General features: G+C 37.8%; 1 protein-coding gene and 1 pseudogene across 4 annotated transcripts in view; both read right to left on the bottom strand.

Moving 5' to 3' along the window:
• The window catches only part of KCNG2 (potassium voltage-gated channel modifier subfamily G member 2), a 173,258-nt gene that overhangs the window by 35,503 nt on the left and 111,620 nt on the right, over positions 1–26,135 (bottom strand). The window lies entirely within an intron of this gene.
• LOC114035964 lies at positions 20,376–21,001 on the bottom strand (annotated as a pseudogene).

Here is a 26,135-nt window from a genome sequence, read left to right as displayed (position 1 = left end):
CTGAAAAAAAGTGACTACGAACCTCCAGCATTTGCTTCCCCCTCCAATGCCATATAAGGTGAATATTATGAGGATTTCTAGTCCCTATAATGTGAAGCATACGACACTGTAACTCAGCCTCAGAAATGGCCATTTCTTGGCTTAGAACTCATGGAATGTTCAAAAAGGAAGGAATTTTATAGAAATAAAGAAAATTGCTAGCCAGACAAGTAAACAGGAAGGCTAATCTCAACTGTTTTGTTTCCCTGATGCCTCTTTTGAGGAGGGCCAGGGGTAGGAGGAAATATAAAAAAATGATATATATATATATATTTATATATAAATATAAATGATGTATATATATGTAAATATATTTGCTGTCAAGATTTTTAATAAATTCTTATCTCAACCTCAATAGCAGCAGAAGATAGAACATCATCAAGGCAAACTGAGGCTTAACTCTAGTGCTATATCTGCTGCCTAAGACAAGTGCCCCAAAATCTGCCTCTGGCAAAAAGCATGGCAGGCTTCCTCAATTATTTAAGGTTAATTCATCAGTAAGAGTGAGAAGCCTTGGGACACAACAATTTGTGGAGTTGGAGACTTCAAGATACTACTCTTCTGTGGGGGGGGGTGAAGATGGAGACTTTGGGAACCTCCTAAAGCTGCTCCTTGTGGTCAGAGAGCTGGGGAGGCAGCAGTAGAGAGGGAGAAGAAAACTGGCCATCTGGCAGCTTCCTGTTTTATCTCATTCATGTTATCTCTCTGCTATACTCAGTCATTTCTTTCTGCCAAAGGAGTGTAAGTGCTATCAAAGCCCTCTAAATTTCAGCCTCCTAGGGCAAAGTCCTTAACACCTAGCTCAAGTTACAGCTCTGAAGGCAAGAATATTCAAATTCTGTGAAATGTATCTTCCTAGTCCATAGAATGTTAGAGATGGAAAGGGCCCACAACTATGTTAACACTCTCCTTTTCCAGGTAAGTAATTCTAATAATAGGCATTTATATAGCATTTACTATGTGCTGTGCACTGTGCTAAGCACTTTAAAATTATTACATTATTTGATCCTCACAACTCTCGGTGGTAGATGCTATTATTATCCCTGTTTTTATAGATGAGGAAACTGAGGCAAACAGAGGTTAAGTGACTTCCCCAGGATTATACAACTAGTAAAATGTCCAAGGCCACATTTGAACTCAGGTCCTCCTGACTCCAGGCCCAACACTCTCCACTGTGCCACCTAGCTGCCCCATAGTACTGGTCACTTGGAAGGTAGGCAGCTCTGGTACAGGAGTTCCAAAACCTGGGTTTGAATCCCCAGTTCTGCTCCTTATTGTGTGATCCTGGACAAATTACCTCACCTCTCTTATCCTCAGTTTCTTTGTTGACAAAATGTACTTACTACCACTTGTCTCTCTTGAGGATCACATAAGAGAAGAGATGTAAAAACAATTTGTAAGCTATAGAGCGCCATATAAAGGTCAACTGCTATTATTAGCAGAGATCTTGCTTCAGTTCCCATTACAGTTTCTATGCTGATAGATGGCAGAAGATGAGAGCTGGTTAATTTGTAACATCAGTAATGTAACTCCATCTGGAAAAAATGGAAGCCGCAGAGGTGAATTGGCTGGGTGTGATGGTCACGTGACCCTCCTTTGCCATGGACAGATAATTATTTGGATATGCACAAGTTTTTTTCTGCATAAGTATTATCTTTGATCAACTCAAACTCATCATAACTATAATATAACCTCATTATCTCCACCCCTCTCCACTCCAAATCATCTCCTTTAATAAACTTTCCTGTTTCTGTTGAGGGTAATACCATTCTTCCAGTGTCCCAGGTTTATATACACAGCATTATCCTTGCCTTATTGATCTCTCTCGTCCTACATATCCAATTAGTTGCCAGATCTTACCCTTTATACTTCCACAATATCTTCTGCATCCAAACCTTTCTCTATATTTACTTGGTACCCCTTTGATTCAGTCTCTCATCACCTCTTATCTGAACTATTTCAATGACCTCCTAGTTGGTCTTCCTGTCTCAAGTCTCTCCCTACTTGAATCCATCCTTAAGACAACTACCCAAAGTGATTTCTCTTAAGTATAGATCTGACCATTGTTGTTATTCAGTCTTTTTCAGTTTTTGTTCATGTCTGATTTTTTGTGTCCCCATTTGGGGTTTTCTTGGCAAAGATTCTAGAGTGGTTTACTATTTCCTTTTCTAGCTCATTTTACAGATGAGGAAATTGTGGCAAACAGTGTTAAGTGACTTACCCATGGTCACACAGCTAGTACGTGTCTGAGGCCAGATTTGAACTCAGGAAAATGAGTCTTCCTGACTCCAGGCTTATAGGCCCAGCATTCTATCTGCTGTGCCACCTAGCCCCAGATCTGCCCATATCACTCTCTTATTGTCAGTGTATCCTGATGGCCTCTAGGATAAAATATAGACTCCTTTGGCTCCGAAAGACCTTCAGAATTTGACTCCAAACTATCTTCCGAGCTTTATTACACATTATTCCTCTTCCTGAATGCTATGGTCCAGCCAAACGAGCCTTCTTGCTGTTCCTCACGCATAGCATTTCATTCACTGTCTCTATGCCTTTGTATCTACTGAATTCTGTGCCTGGAATACACTCTCTCTGCCTCATGGATTCCTGACCTTCCATCGAGATACAGCTCAGTGCTACCTTCTATCTACCTTTTTTCCTGATCCCTCCAAATGCTGGTGCCTTCTTTAAGTTGTGCTTACCTACTTTAAATTTATTTTGTATCTATTCTCAACACATTCATTTTGCATACACCTAGATATACCCCTGTTTTCTCCCTCAATTCAATGTAAACTCCTAGAAGTCAGGAATTGTTTCATTTTTTTTTGTTTTTGTATCTCTAGTATCTAGCATAGTGTCTGTACACAGTAGATCATTAATAAGTGCTCATTAGTTGGTTGATCTTCAGATCAGCTTTCTTCTAACTATTTAAAATTTTCATTGGTGAAATATCTGATCTTTCTCATGTATAACCAGGGAACCAGGAGGATGGATATACTATCTAGGAAAACTTCAAGAGCTGAATCCATGAGGAGACATAAGAAATCTAAAGGGTATGTGGTTGAAACATAAGTGGAAGGTTCATTGAAAAGACTCTCCAGGTAAATTCACTGTTTTCCACTGAGACTATCAATATTAAGTTCTCTAGGTAAGGTACTGTGCACAGCCATGTCTGCAATGCCATCCAGTGCATAGTGAAAAGAACCATGAATTGCAGGCAGAAGACCTGGATTTGAAATCTAGCTTTGGTACTTACTTGGTATGTGAACTTGGGCAAGTCATTTTATTTTTGTGGGCCTCACTTTCCTCATCTGTAAAATAAGAGAATCTAGTATAGTGGAGAAGGCATTGGATTTGGAGTGAGATAGATCTGGTTTTAAATCTTACCCTAAACACTTACTAGTTGTGTGACCCTGGGTAAATCACTTAATTTCTCTCTATTTCAGTTTCCTCATCTGCAACATGAAAGAATTGCACTCAATGGCCTCTGAAGTCTAATACAATTTCAAATCTATCATCTTATGATACTATTATTAGATGATTTCTTGGGTCTTTCCCATTTCTAGAATCTTAGGAAATTATGCCTTAGCCACTGATACCTCTGAAGAGGCTAGAATTATTTTAGAGGTTCTCTGCAAAGACTTTTTCTTTGGAAAAATGAAAATGTCATGATACATATACTAAAAACACCAGAACAGGAGAGGGCTGCTCTAGGTGAAAACTGACTTGACTTCAGGAACAGGAACTAGCCACAGTCAATAATATTGGTTTCCTAAAAGAGGAAAGGGAATTGGTACCATCTTGAGAGGCATTTTTGCATTCAGCCTTTACCTGGGCACTATTTAAATTAATGCTCCTCTGTTTTCAGAGCCACCACTGGAAAATGGTCTCAATATTACCATTAGTTTCCTAGAGATTAGCAATCCTGAAGATTAGTGATAAAAGTCGAAAGTCTCATGTCTAATCTCTCAGTTTGTGTGAAGGGTGGATAGGTCTGGAAAAAGACATCCAGGGTACTTCTCTACCAAAGGAAACAATCAATTCATGTCCCAGTCTGTTTCTACTGCTGTCCCATTAACAAATGAACTATGGGTTCCAACTGAACTTGAAATCAACCAACTCTAGTTCTGATTTTTTTTTGACATCTCTGATTTTTAAAAATTTAAAAACACTTCCTGAGTTCACTCTGGGTATATGTGTGCCAACAAGTCTAGCTGGTCTGGGAAAAGATTCAAGGCAGAGAAATTATAGAAGTTATATTCACATAGCCTTAAAGCTGTTTCTTTACATGTAGTAATCTGGGCTGAAGTAAGAGATGTTGAGAAACTTCACTATGTTCACCACCCTTCACTGATAAAAATGGATCTTGGAAATCAGGGGACATTTCTAGAAGAATAGGATGGAACTAAGGAAGATGTAATTAAGTTGTAACGAAGTTCATAGGTCACTAGAATTAGAGCTGAAAAACTTTAATGATTATCTCATACTTCAAGGATCCATGATTTCATCAGTGTGGATATTCCCATTAGGGGCATAATCTGTCTACACCTTGGTAGAGGGGTTCATGAGTTGCTGTGTCTAAAAAACAAATCATCACCTGATGGCCAACCTTCTCTGAATTTTCATTGCTGGGTCCATACACAAAGTCATTCTAGGTGGTTGAACCTGTTAGGATTAAGACAGCAAGAACCCAGAATCACTTCCACAACATGAGGAAGCAACAGAAAAAGACTTTAGTGAAGGTGCCTAGTCTTAGACTTCATAGAATTAACTTTTAGAGTTAGGAAGGACCTTTGGTATCAACCCATTTTACAGTGAGGAGAAAACTGAGACTTGGAGAGACTTATGCTTACCCAAAGTTACACATCAAATTAATGACAAAGATATCTATATATGTGTCTCCCTCTGGAAATTACCTCATGTTTACTTTTCATATATTTTGCATATAATTTTATGTGCACGTACAATTTTGTTTGCTCTCAATAAACTGTAAAAACCTTGAGGGCAAAGATTATTTCATTTTTTGCTTTTGTATTCCTAGACCCTAGCAATGTTCCTGGCACAAAGGAGATACTTAATACATACTTACAGATCGATAAGTATGTGCCTCTGCTGTTCCTGTGACACAGGCTCTGGATTGTTATAGGACCAACTGTGGCATCTATTGTGACTCTTTTTTTTTTTTTTTTGGCTAGGCAATGGGGTTAAGCGACTTGCCCAGCGTCACTCTGCTAGTAAGTGTCAAGTGTCTGAGGCCGGATTTGAACTCAGATCCTCAAGACTCCAGGGCCAGTGCTCTATCCACTGTGCCACCTAGCTGCCCCAACTGTGGCATCTATTAGAGACAACCAATGGTACCTTGCCAATATTTTGTTCAAGAAACCATTGAAGTATAGGTGAAGAGGCTTTGACTCTGTTGACTGGCACAGGGCTTCATAATTACTGTTTTGTCTTCCCTGTTACATGCAGGAATGAACTTGTGGAAAGCATGCCAGCCTGAGAGTGGATGAGGAGAGTCTCTAGGCTGCAGGCACATGGAGTAATGGCGTGCATTGAATTTTGCTACGGTCAGCTTAAATTGCTACTCTTTTTCACTAGCTTAGAAAATGGTCTTTTACTATAAATCATGGTCAAAGGGTCCTAATTCCAGTCAAGAGAACTAGGTTCTCTAGTCTCAGTGTGGTTGATGTGTGGCAAGTTACCTAGTACAGTGCCATAGTAGGTGCTCAATAAGTGTTTGCCAAATTGAATCAAAGTCCCTTTACTGTGTAAATCTTAGTCACCTTATCTAATGACCCATTAGAATCATAGCATCATAATTCAATAAATATTAAGCCTCATCTATGTATAAGATACTGTACAAAGCATGTCACAGAAAAGTAAACATAGAATATCTAATCTAACACCTTCCTTTTAGAAGTGAAAAAAACAAAAACAAAAACAAGGTTTACAGAACTGAATATCTTGCCCAAGGTCAGAACCTGCATAGAGGACAGAAGAGTTCTACTGTGGTGTAATGGGGACAATGGAGCTGGATATGTCCTTGGGCTTAGAACTGAAAGATTTGTGCTTTAGGGTGATATATCAATATGTCAATGGTGCCTGTGATTGGGGACTAAAGAGAACTGGCAACTGACCCAAGAACTGACCCAAAGACCAAGAGGAGACAGGATAGTCAATGTCAATTCTCTCTTTGATGTCCTCTAGGTTGTGGGAAGAATAAGGTGTTATTCTAGGAATCAGGTAACGTGGCCCCAGGTTCCAGTTTTACTACTAACTAGCTGTATAATGATAGGAAAGTCACTTAAACTTCCCTGGGTTTCAATTGTTTTTTCACTTTATTCAACCAAAATTATTAATTGCTTCTATGAGCAAAGCACTGTGTTAAGTGCTAGAGAGAAAAAGACAAAAATACATCAAAACAAGCAAAAGTCCCAGTAAACAAAACCCAGTCATTGCCACAGAGTTAATATTAATCTGTACAGTGAGGGAGTTTGACTAGATAATTTCACCACCTGCCAATGATCTCTTAATGGCCAAATCTAATGGGATTTTGTCAATTTGCATCTTTTTTTTGTCATTTCTGCTTTTGTTGCTGCTGACTACCTTCTCCTCCCACACACTCTCTCCTCTCCAGTTTTTCACGATGTGGTTTTCTCCTAGTTCTCATCCTAACTGGTACAGGTCAGTAGGCAGGCATTCAAGTAAGTATGTGAGCTCTGAAAAGCTTCATTCTCAAGATGAGTTTCCAATATGTTGCACTGCAAATAAGACCAATACTTTTTTTCTTTTCAAGGTTTTTAGACTCTCTGACTTGAGCATTTTACTTTTTATCAAGAATCTAGCACCATCTGCCATATCCATGGGTCTTATTTATTCTTAGTGAGGTATTTACTACTACACTAAGTAAACCAAACAAAAAAAATGCAATATTTAAATGTGAATTAGTGGGTGAAATAAAATGTAATTTGGTCTTCAGTAATCACGAAAGTAAATGCATCTGTGCCCAGTGATGTGGCGTGGGTATTTATTCATTCAATAAAAACATGATTCAGAGGCCCCACAGAATATATTTTACCCCAAATGGTAAAGCAAAGCAATAAGGGATGGACAGTAAAACTTGTGTTGTAAAATCATTAAGGCTTGGCTTGGTATTCATGTCTTTGCTATCGTTTATTTAGTTTGTAGGATTTTTGTGTGAGATTATAATTACTAAGCATCATGTATTTCTTAGTCTCTTGTTCCCAAAGCCTATACAAGCATCTATTCATCCATCCATCTACCTGTGCATCTATTTATCCATTCATCTTTTATACATTTGACAAACATTTATTAAGTAATTCACATGAACAAAGCACTGTGCTTTGTTCACATACTCAATGGGGGAGATACAAATATAATGAAGATGTGACCCTGCCCTTGTGAAGCTCACAGTCTAATACAGGTAACGAAACACATACACAAAAATACAATAATATAAAATGCTATGAGCTAGGTGGCCCAGTGGACAGAATACTGGGCCTGGAGTCAGGAAGACTCATCTTCTTGAGTTCAAATCTGGCCTCAGACACTTGCTTCTCTGTGACCCTGGACAAGTCACTTAACCCTGTTTGTCTCAGTTTCCTCATCAGTAAAATGAGCTGGAAAAGGAAATGGCAAACTGCTTCAGTATCTTTGCCAAGAAGACCCCAAATGGGGTCATGAAGAGTTGGACACAACTGAAATGACTGAACAACAATACCTATACAACAATAATAGTGCAGAATATAATACAGTAAAAGCAAAAAAAGAAGTATAAAGTACTTTATAAGATCAGAAGAAAAGTATATTTCTGACTGCCTCAAGTTTCTTCTCTCCCCAATCCATTCTCTACACAGATACTAAAGTGACATTCCTGTCTGACGATGTCATTTCCCTGCTCAGTAAACTCCCTACTACCTCAGTAAACTACCCTACTAATTCAGTGACTCCTTATTACCTTTAGGATTAAATACAAACTCCTCTGCTTGGCATTTAAATCCCTTTATAACTTGTCTTGAACCTACTTTTCCAAGGCTTTAAATTCTAGTTCTAGATTATTCCAAGTTACTAGGAGTTTAAGATTACTCTTTGTTACTTACTGTAGAATATAGCCAAACTGGCTTTCTGGTTATTACTTATGCATGACATTCTGCAGTCATGTCTGTTTTAGTCCTTACAGAAACTGTCCTTTATGCACTGCTTCCTCACCTCTGCCTATTAGAATTTCTAGTTTTTCTTTTTCATATTAATTCCATTTGAAAATTTTAATTGTATTTTATTTTTTCCAATGACATGTAAAGACAATTTTTGACATTCATTTAAAAAAAATTTTGAGTTCCAAATTTGCTCCCTCCCTCCTTCTCCTGACCCCTCCTAAGATGGTAAGCAATTTGACATAGGTTATATATGTGCAATCATGTAAAACATATTTCCATATTAGTCAAATTGTGAAAGAAGAAACAGATCAAAAGAAAAAAAGACTATGAAAAAAATAAACTGAAAATAGTATGCTTCAATCTGCATTCAGACGCCATCAGTTCTTTTTCTGGATGTGAATAGTACTTTTCATCATGAGTCCTTTGATTTGTCTTGGATCATTGCATTGCTGAGAATAGCGAAGTCACTTATAGTCAATCACTGTACAATGTTGCTTTTACTGTATACAGTGTCTCCTGGCTCTGCTCACTTCATTCTGCATCAGTTCATGTAAGTCTAGGTTTTTCTGAAATCTGCCTACATATCATTTCTTATAACACAACAGTATTCCATTACATTCATATACCACAACTTGTTCAGCTATTCCCCAATTGATGGACATCTCATCAATTTCTAATTCTTTGCCACCACAAAAAGTGCTGTTATAAATATTTTTGTACAACTAGGTCCTCCCCCCACCCCCTTTTTAATCTCTTTAGGATATAGACCTAGTAGTGGTGGTAGTGCTGGATCAAGGAGTATGGACATTTTGATTGCCCTTTGGGCATAGTTCCAAACTGTCCTCCAGAATGGTTGGATTGGGTCATAACTCCACCAACAATGCGTTGGTGTCCCAATTTTCCCACATCCCCTACAACATTTATCATTTTCCCTTTCTGTCATATTAGCCAATGTGATAGGTATGAGGTGCTACCTCAGAGTTGTTTAAATTTGCATTTCTCTCATCAATAGTAATGTAGAGCATCTTTTCATATGACTTATAGATAGCTTTGACTTCATCTGAAAACTGCCTGTTGATATGCTTTGACCATTTATCAATTGAGGAATGACTAGAATTTTTATGAATTTCACTCAGTTCTCTATATGTTTGATAAAGGAGGCCTTTATCAGAGATACTTGCTGTAAAAATTGTTTCCTAGTTTTCCTAGTTTTTTTTTCAAAGTTCAGTTCAAATACTCCCTCCTACATGAAACCTTTTCTGATCTCCCAGCTCCAAGTACCTCCCCTTAAAAATCACCTTTACTTTTTTTTATGTACTGTACATATACATATCTATGCACATGTTTTATCCTTTGATAGAATATAAGCTTCTTGAAGGGAGGCCCAGTTTAGTTTTTGTTTTTGTATTACAAGTGCCTACCACAGGGGCTGGTACAGAAATTGAGAATTCAGTGGATCAACCAGTCCAGCAAAGATATTATGCCTAGCAAGGAGATTTGTGAGGATTTTAAGGGAAAGAAAGGACTTTAGGACCTTGGAGAAGTTGTGTTACCTTGGTCTTAAAGGTTCCCTATGTATGCCTTATGCTGCGATTATACTATAAATTTATGTCTCTCCTTTCCAAAAATTCTGGATTTATTTAAGGGAGAGAGTGCCCTAGTATTATGGGGGTGGGGGAGGAGGGGTTTTATAACTACTGTTTCTATAATGCCATCTTATTAAATGCTTTTGCTAAGAAATATCTAATAGGTACTATTGACTTATTGCTAATTCATAAGTCACTTGTGGTAAAGGCTCATGAGCTACAGTTGAGGGACTGGTATATGCGACCTGAAATACCCAAAGTAGCAGCCATCTTGTAGGACTTCAAACATGAATGCAAGTTGGAGTGACCCAGAGGGAGTGCTTCACATGAATTACAAGTAGTCACAGTTCTGTTATCAGGGATAATCAAGAAAACCCTATGTTAATGAATTTGTTAACATTTAATCATTAACTACCTATAAACACAGATAATAAAAGTTCATTAATTCTGATTCCATTAATTCAGAATTTCTAAAAATTATTCAAGCTTATTTATTTGCATTAGCTTTGAAAAAAGAACTGACTTAAGCAAATTAGTGCAAATAAGAACGTAGGCAGAGAAAGGGATATTTAACCTATTTAAGGGAACTGTTTTAAATTTATATATAAACAATCTATGTGCTCATTTAAAATGATCATTTTTTCAAGGTAAAACTTTGGTTGTCAAGTTGCCAGTACTAATGTTGATTATTTTGTGTTCTTTGCATATGGAATAACATTCTGTAGAATGAAGGGCACTCAGAGGTCCATCTAAGCAACTCCCTCACTTTGCAGGTGAAGAAACTGAGGCTCAAAGAAATTAAATAAATTGCTAAAAGTTCCACTTTTAGCTAATGGCAGTGCTAAGACTTGGACTCAGGTCCAAATGGTAAAGCAAAGCAATAAGGGAGGGACAGTAAAACTTGTGTTGTAAAATCATTAAGGCTTGGCTAGGGATTTATGTCTTTGCTATTGTTTATTTAGTTAGTGGGATTTTTGTGTGAGATTATAATTACTACCCATTATGTATTTCCTAGTCTCTTGTTCCCAAAGCCTATACAAGCATCTATCCATCCACTACTTTTAAAAATAATCTGAAATTCTGACTTTCATTGAATCAAATTATCCTGTTCTCCAGCACAGTGTGGTATTTGTAATCTTTATCACATGTTCTTTACTGAGATAGCACAACAAGCCCAAGTAACAATGTTTTTATTTAATCATACGATAATAACCTTTTAATTCAAAAATATAGATAAGTTTGTTGTTAAGAAAGAGGGTAAAGAATGAATTTATAATAAATGTGATTGTAGTAGTGAAAATATCTTGGCTACTTTGCTTAAGAACTTACATGAAGATAATTATGCCATCAGACCAGTTCACATAATAAAATGAATAATGACCAATAGAAAAGGACTTTATTTTTACATGTAGTTCCTATTCAAAGTTACCAAACATTCCATTTGATGACCAACCTATGATATTTCAAAAATTAGATTAGAATACCAGTCTTGATGATCTAGAGGTTGTTAGCAGCCTAGATTAGAGGTTCTTGACTTTTTTGTTTGGTGGTCTGCTGAAGTCTATGGACCTTTTCTCAGAATGTCTTTAAATGCATAAAAGAATATACATAGGATTACAAAGGAAACTAATTGTACTGAAAAACAGTTATCAAAATGCTAAAAACAAACAAACCAAGCGCATGGAATCCAGGTTAGGAATCTCTGGCCTAGATTGACCCTATCACCTAGAATTAAAGCAGGCAATAAACTAAGTGTTTAATCTGACTGATAAGAAAAATACATCAGCTTAGAACATGGGCCAAAAGACTCAGTATTTTGCTTTTACTGTGGTTTCTTCTCTAATGATACAGCAAATAAAGGTTGCATGAATTTAGCATTTACTGATAGAATGTTCAGAAAATGGCATAGGGCTAGTAAACACCAATTGTCAAAATTTCATGTGTTGGGGTGTTCTTCATAGTCAAGCCTTGATGAAGGAAAACCCAATGAAGTATTGTTGTATAAGAACTAGAGTAGGCTTACCTGCCTAAACGAGTATGGTAGCATAACCAAAGAGTAATAGAGTGACTCACTAACGTTGTTATGTATTTGGCAAAAGGTGGGAAACCGCTCAGGGGTCACAATAAAAAAGTTGATATTTGTCAGGAAAGTTAACTTCTAAACCTGGTCTATATGTTCCAAAAATGTAATCCTGTAATGGCAAAGCATATGTAACAATCTATTTGAAATGCTACCTGAAAAACTGAATCCATAATGATTTAACTGTAGATTTGCACAATGTTGTACAATAAAATACTGTGTCTTCCTTCAGTAGAGAGATAGTCTCAATAATTGCTGATATTACTGACTGTGGACACCATGACCAGATATCCATTGTGACAATGAAAAACGTGGTACAATTGAATACTTTGTGCCTATTCAGAGGCTATTAACAATTGGTACTCAGTCAATATTTGACCAGTTGAATGACCCCTCTTGACATTCTTAAATTGACTGTTCATCAATGATGTCTGCCTGTTTTGATGATATACATACTATTTCTGGATGTATTTTAAGAGTTCAAATAAGACATAAAGAAATAGTGAAATGTTCTATATGTACTGATATGAATATCATTTATCCTAATAGATGAATATACCTTAAGCAAACAACACATAATTATCTTTTTTTGTGTGTGTCATGGACAGGAGTATTATGGGACATACAGTAATTGAAAAGATTTAACAAGAAATAGATGCCAGTTGAATGCTTTGAAGTGATGATCAAACATAAGACTGGGAACATAGAGCAGAAGCAGTGGCTGTTACAAAACTACTCTATCACCTATAAACTTTACAAGATAGTGTTGAAATAACTCACCTTGTTAAAGTTAAAATAAAAACCAGGGGTCTTATCCATAAACTAAATTCTTTTAAATTCATCTTTGACCTTTACATGACATACCCTATTCTATAAATGGTGATAAAAATGAATAAGACTCTTCAAGCTCAGATCTCAACCTATTTGTGTCAATGAATGACATGGATGAAGAACTTACGAAACTCTTTGGCTTCAAAGAGTTTCCAATCTCTTTTCAATGAGGGTATGAAAATGTGTGTAGAGAACAATATGTTGATTTTCCCAGCTAACAACAGAAAAATGTCCACTTGTATTGATGCTGCATTTTAGTCCCTGCATCTCTTTGATACAAAAGAGAAGTAAGAAAAAAAAACTTCATTTTAACCACTCCCAGACCCAATGATTACCAGAAACTGAAAATAATTGGAACAAGAGACTTAGAAAATTGTGTCTGTCATGAGAAAACTACTGAGTTTAGATAGATACTTAGAGAGACAATATGAAAGTCATTCACAACAAATTCATAGTGCCCTTGGATGAATTGAAAGCCAAAGTCAAATTGCTTGAGTACTGTCATGGATCTGTTCCTAAATGTAGCACCATGAAAACCATCACAGAGTCTTGACTGACCAACAAAATTGGATCAGTCTTTCATGTTCCAAGCCTCTTACAAATCTATTTAATATTTTTCAGTCTTACCTCATAAGCTAGTTCAAATAAAAGTACCTCTGCAGAACTAGCACATGTAAAAAACAAAACATTTATAATTACAGTGACGTGATTGAGGAATTTAAGTCTCTAATGACCAGTGATTCTTTCCAAGTACAAAATATTTTTTTTAAATCACAGTTCAGCAAAATCAATTGCAAAACCAATCAACACACTGTCTACATTTGATGACATTTACAACATTCCATTGTACTGCCTTTTCTAATCTCTTCTCTCATGTTAAGCCTGGTCATTATAATTACACTCACTGCTTATCTTTCTTTTAGGCATTTTGGTGGCTCTAATAGGCAGAGAGAGGGATGGAAAGAGCCCGAAGGTGAAGTTAACTGGTCTGTCTTTTCCCATAAATCATACTTCACTGTTTCCTCTATAAGCCATCTATTCGCATGTCTCTGGTTTTGAATTCACAATCCTTTGGAGTCTGAGAAATTCTAGGATAGAAGTTGCTGATAGATATAGTTGTAACTTCTCTAGTATTTAAAATTGATCAGCTCTAGTATCAGTCTTGCCTTTTTCAACATTTGTCTCTTTTACTTATTCCTGAACTTCCAGATTAATGGGCAGTGTGCTGCTATGGGAAAAGTGCTGGACATAACACTAGAAGAAACATGGATTTGATAATTCCTAGATTTGTAACCATTGGCAAGTCACTGAACCAATCTGAGCCTCACTTTCCTTTTTTTTTTCTTCGAAAAATTATTAATTTTTAAACATTCTTTTCTTTTTAAATTTTGAATTCCAAATTCTCTCCCTCCCTCCTGCCCCCTCCTGCACCCATTGAGAAAACAAGAAATATGATATCAATTATACATGTGAAATTATGTAAAAACATATTTCCATATTAGCCATATTGCAAAACAGAAGGCAAAAAAGAAATAAAATGAGAAAATTATACTTCAATTTGTCCTCAAAGTTCATCAGGTTTCTTTATGGAGGTAGATAGCATTTTTGTCCTATGAGTCCTTTGGAATTGTCTTGGGTCACTCCTGTTACTGTGCACAATGACCACCCAGTTCTCCTCACTTCAGTCTGCGTTAGTTCACATAAGTCTCATCATGTTTTTCTGAAACCACTCCCCCCATCATTTCTTATAGCACAATAGTTCTCTGTCACAATCATATGCCATAATTTGTTGAGCCATTTTCCAACTGATGAGTATTCCCTCAATTTCTATTTCTTTGTAACTACAAAAAGAGCTGATGTAAAATTTTTTGTACCTGTAGGTCTTTTTCGTTTTTCCCTTGATCTCTTTTGGGATGTAGACATGGTAGTGGTATTGCTGGGTCAAAGGGTATGCACAGTTTGATAGCCTTTTGGGTATAGTTCCAAATTGTTCTCCAGTTTGGTGGGACCAGTTCACTACTCCACCAACAATTCATTAGTGTACCTATTTTACCTCATCCCCTCCAGCATTTGTTATTTCTGATTAGTGGTATCTCAGAGTTGTCATAATTTGCATTTCTCTGATCAATAGTGATTTAGAGTATTTTTTCATATGGGTATAGATAACTTTGATTTCTTCTGAAAACTTGCCTGTTCATATCCTTTGACCACTATCAATTGGTGAATGGTTCTTATTTTTATAAATTTGACTCAATTCTCTACGTATTTGTGAAATGAGGCCTTTATCAGAGAAACTTGCTGTAAAAAATTTATATTATTTCATTGACTATGGTACCTTTTAACAAACCATAGTTTCCTTGATTATCTCTTTTAATTAGGTCTATTTTTGCTTTTGATTTGTCTTAGATCATGATTGCTTCCCTTGCTTTTTTTACTTCAACTAAAGCATATTAGATTCTGCTCTAGCCCTTTATTTTAACTCTGTGTATCTTTCTCTTTCAGATATATCTCTTTATAAACAACATATCATTGGATTCTGGTTTTTAATCCATCCTGCTATCTGCTTTCATTTTTTGGGTCAGCTTATCCCATTCACATTCACAGTTATGTTTACTGGCTACATAATTCCTATTTTCTTCTGTATCTTTTCTCTCTCTTTTTATCCTCTCCCTACTCGAGTCTATTTTGCTTCTGACCATTGCCTCCCTTAATCCACCCTTCCTTCTATCATCTCTACCTTGTCTCTCTTTTTTTTTCCTCTCCCCTTTCTCTTATTCTCTTCCCCTCCTATTTTCCTATTGGGTAAGATAGATTACTATACACAACTGAGTATGTATATATATTCTTTCTCCTTTAAACCAATTATGATGAGAGTAAAGTTCAAGTGTTGACTACCACTCCTCCACTTCCCCCTTCACTCTAAAAGCTTCTCCTTGTGTGTCGCTCTTATATGAGAGAAATTTCCCCATTCTACCTCTCAATTCTCCCCTTCTCCCAATGCATCTCTGTTTCTCACCCCTTCATTTTTTTTGTGTTCAGGGAGGACTTGTAATGGCTTGCTGTGCCATTTCGACATAATTAACCCACATCCATGCCCCCTGTCTACATAAACTTCTATTACCTGCCCTAGGTGGTGCTGTGGGTAGAGTCCCAGCCCTGGAATCAGGAAGACTCGTCTTCACAAGTTCAAATCTGTCCTTAGACACATAACTCAGGCAAGTTACTTAACCCTGTTTGCCTCATTTTCCTTATCTGTAAAATGAGCTGGATAAGGAAATGACAAACCACTCCAGTATCTTTGCCAAGAAAATCACAAATGGGATCATAAAGAATTGGATGTGACTGAAATGATCGAACAACAACAATAATGATAAAGTTCGTAGGAATTACATGAATTATCCTCCCATAGAGAAATGTGAAGTTTAACCTTATTGAGTCCCTTATGATTTCTCTTGCACTTTTCCTTTTTATGCTTCTCTTGAGTCTTGTGTTTGAATGTCAAATATTCTATTCAGCTCTGGTCTTTTCATCAGTAATGCCTGAAAGCCCTCCATTTGATTAAATATCCATTTTTTCCACTGAAGGATTCTATCAGTTTTGTTGAGCAGGTGATTCCTGGTTGTAATCCTAGTTCCTTTGCCTTCCGGATTATTCTATTACAAGCCCCTCTGCTCCTTTAATGTGAAAGTCACTAAATCTTATGTGGGTCCTCACTGTATCTCCATGATATTTGAATTGTTTCTTTCTGGCTGCTTGCAATATTTTCTCTTTGACCTGAGAGCTCTGGAATTTGGCTATATTATTCTTGGGAGTTTTCATTTTTGGATCTCTTTCAGGAGGTGATTGGTGGATTCTTTCAATTTTTATTTTACTCTCTGGATCTAAGTTATCAGAGTAGTTTTCCTTTACAATTTCTTGAAATATGATATCTAGGCTCTTTCTTTGATCATGGCTTTCTGATAATCCAATAATTTTTAAATGATCTCTCCTGAATTTATTTTCCAGGTCAGTTCCAGACGAGATGTTACATTTTCTTTCTTTTTTTTTTTGGTCTTTTGACTTCACTTTATTGTTTCTTGATTTCTTATGGAGTCATTAGCTTCCAGTTGCTCAACCCTAATTTTTAAGGAATTATCTTCTTCAGTGAATTTTTGTACTTTTCTTTCCTTTTGGTGTATTCTGTTTTTTAAGGAGGTCTTTTCTTCAGTATATTTTTCTGTCTCTTGTATGAGTAGGTCAATTCTGTTTTTCAAGGTATTTTCTTCAATTTTCTGGGTGCCTTTTTTTTTTTTTTTACTAAGCTGTTAATGTGTGTTCAGGGAGGACTTGTAATGGCTTGCTGTGCTCTTTCCAGGGCTGTTCATTTGCCTTTGGTGTCCACCTGTCACTCAACTCTCACCTGTGGCTCCAAGAAGCCTTGGCATGTGCAGCAGCCACACCCCAGTAAAATCATCTCAGCAGATGATCTAAAGCAGGTTGAAGGTAACTGATAGGTCTCAAACCTGTTGATGAGTTAGGAGGATGTCCTCCCCAAGAATGTGAAGACTTCTCTCTGCAGAATAGGTAGATGAGAACAATTTGTTCCAATGGCCATGAAAGTGGCTGAAGAAGGTGCTGTGAAGAACTTAGAGCTTGATCAGATATAGAAGACACCAAGGTCATCCACTGCAACTAGGGCCATTACTATCATCTTGACTTTTGTCTTGCCACTGGACTTTGATGATTCTGGAAGAGAGAATGAGGTTGACAACTTTGTGTAACTCTGCCTCGCTTAAATCTAGTTCTTGTTCAAATCAAGACCACACCATGATGTCATTGGTCTTGTTTGAAAATGAAAGACAAGCAATAATGATTCTCTTTCCATAATTTTCTTTCATCACTCTCATTTCTTTTCCCAATTTTTCCTCTATCACTCATTTCTTTCTTTAATGCTTCCAAGAATTCTTGTCCAATTAGCACTTTTCTTTGAGGCTTTGCTTATAGCTGTTTTCACCTTATTGTTTTCTGAGTTTGTGTCTTGGTTTTAGTAGCTTTTTATAGTCAAGTTTTTTTTTTTGTTGTTTGTTCATTTTTCTAGCCTATTTCTTGACTTTGAGCTTTATGTTCAGTTGAGCTCTACTCACTTGGCAGTAGGGAGGAACTGTCCCAAGTTTCAGGCTTTTTCATGCCACTGTTTTCAAAGCTAGTTCTGGGGACCTGTAAGTTTTTTGTGCTTCCAAGGTGTTGTGATCCAGAGAAGTGTGGTCACTGGTCTCTTGTTCTGTACTCTGGGATGGGCTTTTGCTCCCCTGCAGTTGCAAGCGCTAGTGTTCCTCTTTGCCCTGGAACTGTGACCAGATTCCCAGTTCCCCTGCAGCTGCAAGTACTAGTGCTCCTCTTGGTCCTGGAACTTTGACCAGGGCCCCTGCTCCCTTGTGACCTTCTTTCTACCATGCAACTGCAACTCAGAACTGCATATGGGCAATAAAGCTGCCAATTAGTGCCAGTTGCACCCAGTGCCAGCAAAGGGTTCCCTATAATCTAGTTTGGATCAGTTGTCTGATCCCCTTACTGTGTCTAGGCTGAGAGTTCCTGAAGCTGCTATTGCTGCTGTGGCCACTGTCGTTGTCACCAAGTGTCTGCACTCTGGACAGGCCTCCACCCTTTCCTGCCAACCTCCTAAGTTTTCTTAGACCAGAAAATGTCTCATCACGACCTTTTATTAGCTCTGTCACTCCAAAATTTGATTTGAGGCATTATTTTAAAGTTGTTTGGAGGGGACTGTTGAGAGAGTTCAGCAGGGTTGCTGCCTCTAATCTACCATCTTGGCTCTACCCTAAGACTCGCTTTCTTCATTTGCACAATGCAGACAATAATCCCTATGGTACTGATCTCACAGGATTTTTATGGGACAAAATTAAGTGAAAAAGTGCTTTGTGAATGTCACTTCTTGCCCACCAGAGCCAAATCACACAGCCTCCACCCTAGTCATCATCTGTACCTCCTCCCCATAGCAATCTTGGATTGGTTACCACCCACAGCACCACCCTGAGCTCTGATAGATTAACTTTTACTTTATGTTGCTTGAACCAAGTCTATTTTACTTCCTGGCCTCCAACTTCCATGACAACTCCTCCCACTAGCTCCCTTTTTATTGCTGCCCCCATTAGAATATAAGAGGTCACAGACAGTCTTGCTGGCTTATGTTTGAATCCCTAGTGCTTAGTATGGTGCACAGCCCAGTAAATACTGAATAAATGTTTGCTGTTTGTATGCCTTGGACCTATCAATTTAGCGCATTACCTTGACAATGTGACTTCTCTCTGTCCTAGATTGTTAGCTATGACCACAGTTCCTATCCAAATATTGGGGCAAAAAAGCAGGGTTGGAGGACACTCAAGCATTTCATTCATGGCCCTTCTCCACTGAATTCAGAATTTTAGAAGAAGGGAGCTGCTTTGCCAAAAACAATTGCATTTTGCCAAGAAAGTGAAGCTTGGCACCTTTCCCTTGTCAGGTTAGTTTCTGCCAGAAAAAACACTGCCCTGTTTTGGTCTGTTTAAGTTAGTCACCATTTCCCACCAGGAACTCTAGCACCCTTGCTTCCCAGAAACACCTAGTATACCAAGAAAGGCAATGCCACCATAAAACTATGGTGCAGCAAAGCTATTAGTGTTTGGATTTCCTAATACATCCAGTGTCCCTTAATAGCCAGACTGGCTGAGGAGACCTAATCATTTCCTCCTTCCTGAAAGAAGTGGGTTATTGCTTGGTAAACAAAACATAACAAAGCACCACCAGTTGCTATGAAGCAAATAAACCATTTATTTATTTTTATGCCATTGGCCACAAAGTCATATAGTTATGTTCAGATAAGGACATAAAAAAATTAAAAGGATAGGAAGAAGATAACATCACAATCATACCCTGCCTAGTGCTATATGTCTGTTTCACAAAGGAGGAAATTGAAGAATCTGAGATGAGAGTATGAAACAGAGTGATTTCTTAAGCAACACAGGAAAACCAGTTGAATTACCATACCATATAGCATAATGTAGTGTAGTATGGCAAAGTAGAGCAAAGTTAGTATAATATATTTTATTTTCATATTGTTTATTTTTAAAAATGAATGAGATCCTCAGGTGTTTGGTTTTTAGATATTGTAGATGAGGTAGAAGGAGAGAGATAACTTGACTCCATAGACTGTAAGCTCTTTGAGGGCAGGACCACAGTGGTGCTCATTGTATTTTGTATTGCTATAGAACTGAATCAATTATTTGGGTAATGACAGCTACATTGAAAAGGTAACGAATTTCTTGTTTCCTCCCATTTGAACAAAGGGAGTTAAACTAGTATTTTTCTTTCCAGGAGGAAAACATCATGGAGGGAAAACAAGAGCTAATTTTTTTTACCCCAAAGGGGTAAATCTTCAGCTGGATGTCTCATGGAGAATGATGCATAATCCAGCTACAGTTAAAAAAGGCATCATATTCCACCACAGCAAAAGCTCAGCATTTTCTGGGAAATCAGTTGACAAATGCTGATCACTCAGTCCAGATTTAATTTCAAGACTTGGGCTACGTGACTGAGAAATTTCTGTTGTTTGAGTTAAAAAAAGAATGATTTTTGCTACCTTTTCTTTTTTTAAATTTTGTTTTATTTTTATTGAAAATTCTCAGACACTGTTTACATTTTCTTCTCCACACTCTGTTCTACAGCTTCCTTGGTTTGTGTTGCCCAGATTCCAAAAAGATGGGCATTGGCCTGGATCATTCAAAGACTGGCAAACACCTTGAAATTCTTCTCCTCTTCAGTAATGATGCAAGTTCACTCTTTCTTGGAGACATTTCTGATGGGCATAACTGGTCCTGAAAGCTGGGCTGCTGACTTGAGTTTTTCAGCAAAGCCATTTCCCTTCTTGGGTGCAGATGGTTTCCTTGGGAAGAGGATCAGTTTGGAATGATATTCTTTCAGCTGCTGCACATTTGCCTGGAGAGACTCTGTACACTTATTCTGGCGACAAGGGTCCACAAGATACCAATGGTCTATGCTACTTTTTTTTATGGATACCAGCCACCTGAAGCTCTTCCAAGCAGAATCCTCCACCAGCGTGTACTTTGATATCAGACAGTAGGGCACCTCATGATGGGCCAGATAGGACCAGATGCAGGACAAGGAACAATTTGATGGGCTTTTGCTAGATGGGCCTTTTGTCTTTTAATCTTCCTGGCCAGCTGGTTAAACTATGTGGCAACTTGTCTTTGCCAATATTTGTGGAAATGGGGTTTTGTGCCATTTCGGCTGGGTGCCATGGCTGCTTAGAGCCCTACTCACAAGCACCAGAGCCAAGCAGAAAGGGAAGTGGCATCCCAAAGCATGCTGGGATGCTGATGATTTCCCATCTTTTCTTTTTAAAAAATATTTCTTAAATTGTCATTTTTATTGTTTTTCATTGTTGTTGTATCATCACATTTATTTCTGAATACATCCCCTCACCCACCACCTTGGCTTGAAACAATTCTTTTAAAAGATAAAATGAAAGCAATTCTACTGACCTTGTCTGATAATTCAGGCAGTATTCCACACCCATAGTTCCCCACCTCTACACTAAAGGGAGAAAAGTGCATTTTCTCAATTCTTTTTCAGATTAGCCATCTTTTTCTTAAGCCATGGATCAAGTACATTCCTTGGACATCATCAATAAACTTCTAATTGCCATAGTTACCAGTAAGGCAGAGCAACTCTTACTTTGTAAACTACTATTTTATTACAACAAGAATTGGTTCTCAGGATTCAGTAGGATTTAGGTTGATTTGATTCATGTTTATAAAGGGTACTAATGTCTTCCTGCTTCATCTGTGCTTTACCATATCCCTCTTTGCCAGCCTACAAGCAAGAACAACTTAATTAATACATCATCTTTCATTCTGGAAGATAATCGTGGTCTCTCTTCCCTATTCAGATCATAGCTGGAATGTTATGTTGAGTCAGGGATACCACCTTTTTGGAAAGACATTAATAACCTGGAATGTATCCAGAGGAGGATGATCACAAAGGTGAGAGGGCTGGGGACATACAAGGATTAGTTGAAGATACTGGAAATGTTTAGCCTGGAGTAGAGAAGACTTAATAGGGGACATGATAGCAGTTTTCAAATATTTAAAGGGCTGTCATGTAAAATAGAAGTAGATTTTCTTTTTTTTTTTTTTTGGCAGCTAGAAACAGACTTAACACCAATTAGTGGAAGTTGCTTTCTGGTGGGGGATACAATATATACAGAGAGAAGTAAATACAAAGTATAGTTGAATATGAGGAGGATCTGTGATTTTTGACAGTGAGGGAAGTTCTAGCTCAGAAGTGATGTGAGTTGTGAGGTGTGAAAACTCCCTCCACCAACATAGATTGAAATTGAATTATATAAATCTTAGGGAATTGTTTGAGACACATAGAGGTTAAGTAACTTGCCCAGGGTTCCATGGCTAGTGTATGTAAGAGCTGGGATTTGAACCCACATCTTGATTCAAAGCCTCCTATAGCTGAGGGGCAGCTAGGTGGTGCAGTGGATAGAGTGCTGGGCCTACACAGATCAGGAAGATTCTAATTCAAATCCAATCTCAGACAATTACTAGCTCTGGAACCCCAGGCAAGTCACTTGACCTCTGCCTTAGTTTCTTCAACTATAAAATGGGGATAATAATAGCACCTACCTCTCAAGGTTGCAGTGAGAATCAAATAAGATGATATTTGTAAAGCATGTAGCAGAGTGCCTGGCACAGAGAAGGCGCTTAATAAATGCTTATTCACTTCCCTTCCCCCCTTTTCTTGGTGATTCCAAGTCCAATACTGTGGAGTTGGAAGACTTGAGTACAAATTCTGGCTTGGCATATATTAACTGTGAGACTTTGGATAAATGACTTAACCCTTCTGGACCTATTTTCTCATCTCTAAAATAGGAGCTTGGATTAAATGAAGTCTTAGGTCCCTTCCAGCTATAAAACTATGATCTATAAGTTACAGGGGAAAGAGAGCAGAGGAGGAGAAAGGCCAGATTTTAAATCAGAATAGGTAGAGTTATCTAAAGGTAAAATGGCCTGCTTTGGGACATGAGGACTTTTGTCATGGGAAGAATTCAAGCAGAAGCAAGATGACCATTTGTGGGGTCTGCTGGAGCAGAGACTCATGAGGCAGATAAGGGTTGGACCAGACCTCTGAGGTCTGTTTCAACTCTCAGTCTATAGTTTGCTAATATTTTCTATGAAGTATTAATAGCAGCATATTAATTTCACAGATGAATAAGCAGAGAAAGAATATGCTTTGTTAAAATAAGTAATTTGTAGATCTGATAAAAAAAAGACTTAAGAATTGGGTTCTATTGTGCCACCTTCTTTCCCATCCTGTTTCTTTCATTGGAGGAAAGAATCACATTCCAACCTGATATGTGTGTGTGGGTGGATACTTGGCGGGGTAGAACCGGGACGGAGTGGAATGTTGCCTTTAAATATATGGAATATATTATATTTAAGTTTGCCATGTTGTATCTAATCTAGTGGAAGTGCCTGCTCAGCTAATGAAAAACAATATTTTGGGCCATAATATCACTTGGCTTGTTAAATTCTATTAGAAATTCAAGAAGGAACATGCAGATATAGCATAAAGTACTTGCGTTGGCCTCTACAGAGGAAGAGGAAGAGGGTGAGGGGAGTAAAAAGACAGAAACCTATTTAGATGGATCTCCTCATTTTTTTTCCAGATCATGTTTTTAGTTTTGAAATATGACTTTTTAAAATAGAGCATATGAATACAACTGTTTCCATGAGTTTAAAATTTTCATTAATGAAGATGAACAAACTCCTGCAAAAGAATTACTTTTTTCCCCCTATAGCTTGTTCAGTTACTTTCCTGAGGTCCAATGGAAGAGTAAATTGCCCATATAAATGTCCTATGAGATTGAATCCAGAAGAAATCTAAAGAAATTGGCTAATAGAGCACAGTGCCACTGTTGACATAGGGGAGTAAATAGCTATGCAATGACAGGGCTTTGGTGTTCCATTCCCGGTGTCTCTGCTGATTGAAGGGCAAGAAGAACAGGGCCCAGATCAGAAATGTTGCTGGGGAGAGCCACAGGTGTGGGTCTGACAACAGGCATTGGGCAGCCCAAAAGCACAAGCTTTGTGTCACCTAGGGATTTGAGAAAGGAAAGAGAAGGCCTTAAGTAGCAGTGACAAAGAGGACAAGATCACATATATGAGACCTGGGAAATCATAACTAAATATTTTTACTCTCTTCTATTCAGTTCAAACATTTGAACCCTAGGTAGGTGGGTAGAGATATAATGATTAAATAAGATAGGATTTCTACCCTTGTTGAGTTTATAGTCTAGTAGGGATACATATGACACTTATGTAGCTATTATGATGTGTAATAATAAATGAAAGAAGAGGCCATGTGGAACAAAGGAAAGAGTACTAAATTTGGAAGGGAGTAGGGAAGGGAACAAGCATTTATGAAGCATCTACAATGTGCCAGTTCCTGTACTAAGTGCAGTACAAATATTACCTCATTTTATCCTCACAGCATCTCTGGGAAGAAGGTGCTATTATTTTCCCTCTCTTACAGATGAGGAAACTGACACAAACAGGGGTAAGTGACTTGCCCAGGGTCATATAGCTAATAAATGGCCAAGGTGGGATTAGAACTCAGATTGAACTAACTCCAGGCCCAACTCTGTCTACTAAACCTAGTGGATTTGGAGTCAGAGCATGTTGGTTTCATATTCTGTCTCTGCCATATACTGCATGAATGACATAGGCTAAGTCATTTAACAATGAATTAAATTTATATAGCACTTTAAAGGTTATAAAGCACTCACCACATGTTATTTTACTTGGACTTCAGAACAACCTCATGAGACAAGCACTGCAGTTATAATTATTCCCATTTTCTAGAAGAGGAAACTGAGGCTCAGAGAGATTTTAGTGTCTTGCCCATGGCCACAGCTAGAAAGTGGTAAAATCAGGATTTGAATCTAGGTTCTGACATCTAGGAAGGGAAGCCTTGATTATAAAGAACTAGCAAGGCTTCATTAAGAATGGGTCATTCCACACTAGGATTTTTAAACTAGCGAACCAGAGAAATTGTATGGAAACTGTTTATCTAGATTTTTAGCAAGGTTTTTGATAAAGTAGATTGTATTATTTTTGTGGAGAAGATGGTGAGATAGGGAATAGATGATAATACAGTCAGATGGATTTGGAAATGGTCAGATGGCCAGACCTCAAAATAAGCACAAGGGGTGATAGTGGAAATTACTGCTACTTCAATTGCCAAAATAATATGAAGCACATGCATGATTACATTTTAGATTACAAAGTATCTTCCTCACAATGACCATTTTGTGAGGTACACAGTACAAATGCTATTATGCCAGTTTAGATAGGGAGAAACTGAGATTAAAAGTGTTAAAAATGACTTGTGCTTAGTTATATAGCTAGTAAGCAGTAATCAATGAACATTTATTAAGCACTTATCATGTACCAGACAATGTACTAAGTATTGGAGATGCAAAGAAAGGCAAAAACATGGTCCCTGCCCTCAAGGAGCATTCTAATCCATTCTAACAGAGGAGACAAGTAAACAGCTATGTAGGTACAAGATATATACAGAGCACATGGAAGGTAATCTCATAAGGAAAGCACTAATAGTGTGTGTGTGTGAGAGTGTGTGTACATGTGTGAGTGTGTGTATGTGTGTGTGAGTGTGTGTGTGTGTGTGTGTATGTGTGTGTGACTGAGAAGGAATTGGGACAGTCCTCATATAGAAGGTTGGGATTTGATCTGAGTCTTGAAGGAAGCCAGGGACAACAGCAGATAAAGTTGAAAAGGGAGAACATTGTAGGCATAAGGATCGGCTAGTGCAAAGGTTGTGAAGGGCTTTAAATACCAAATTGAGCACTCCTAGATTTGATCCTGGAGATAACAGGGAGTCACTGGATTTATTGAGTAAGGTGGGGTGGGGGGGAAGGTTGACATACTCAGGCTTGCATTTTAGGAAAATTATTTTGGCAGCTGAATGGAATAGGGATTGGAGTGGGGAGAGAGCTGAAGCAGGGAGACAACCAGAAGGCTAATGTAATAGTCCAGGTGTGAGGTGATGTGAGTCTGCACCTAGCGGTGGCTGTGGGAATAGAGAGAAGGGTACATATACCAAAGATGTTATAAAGGTAAAAATTTTAAGACTGGGCATCTTATTGTACACATGAGTATAGTATATGGAGTGAATCTGAGAGAATGGTTGAGGATAACACTGAGTTTGTGAGGATGGTATTGCCCTCAATGGTAATAGGAAAGTTTGGGGAGGGAAATGAAGAAGCTAATGAGCTCTGTTTTGGATTTATTGCATTTGCAATGCTTAATAGATATCCAGTTGAGCTATCCAAGAGGCAGTTGA

Source organism: Vombatus ursinus, unplaced genomic scaffold, assembly GCF_900497805.2.
Source record: "Vombatus ursinus unplaced genomic scaffold, bare-nosed wombat genome assembly UNPS02009573.1, whole genome shotgun sequence".
NCBI lineage: Eukaryota > Metazoa > Chordata > Mammalia > Diprotodontia > Vombatidae > Vombatus > Vombatus ursinus.
The sequence above is the reverse complement of the archived record's forward strand: the minus strand, read 5'-3'. Positions and strand labels throughout refer to the sequence as shown.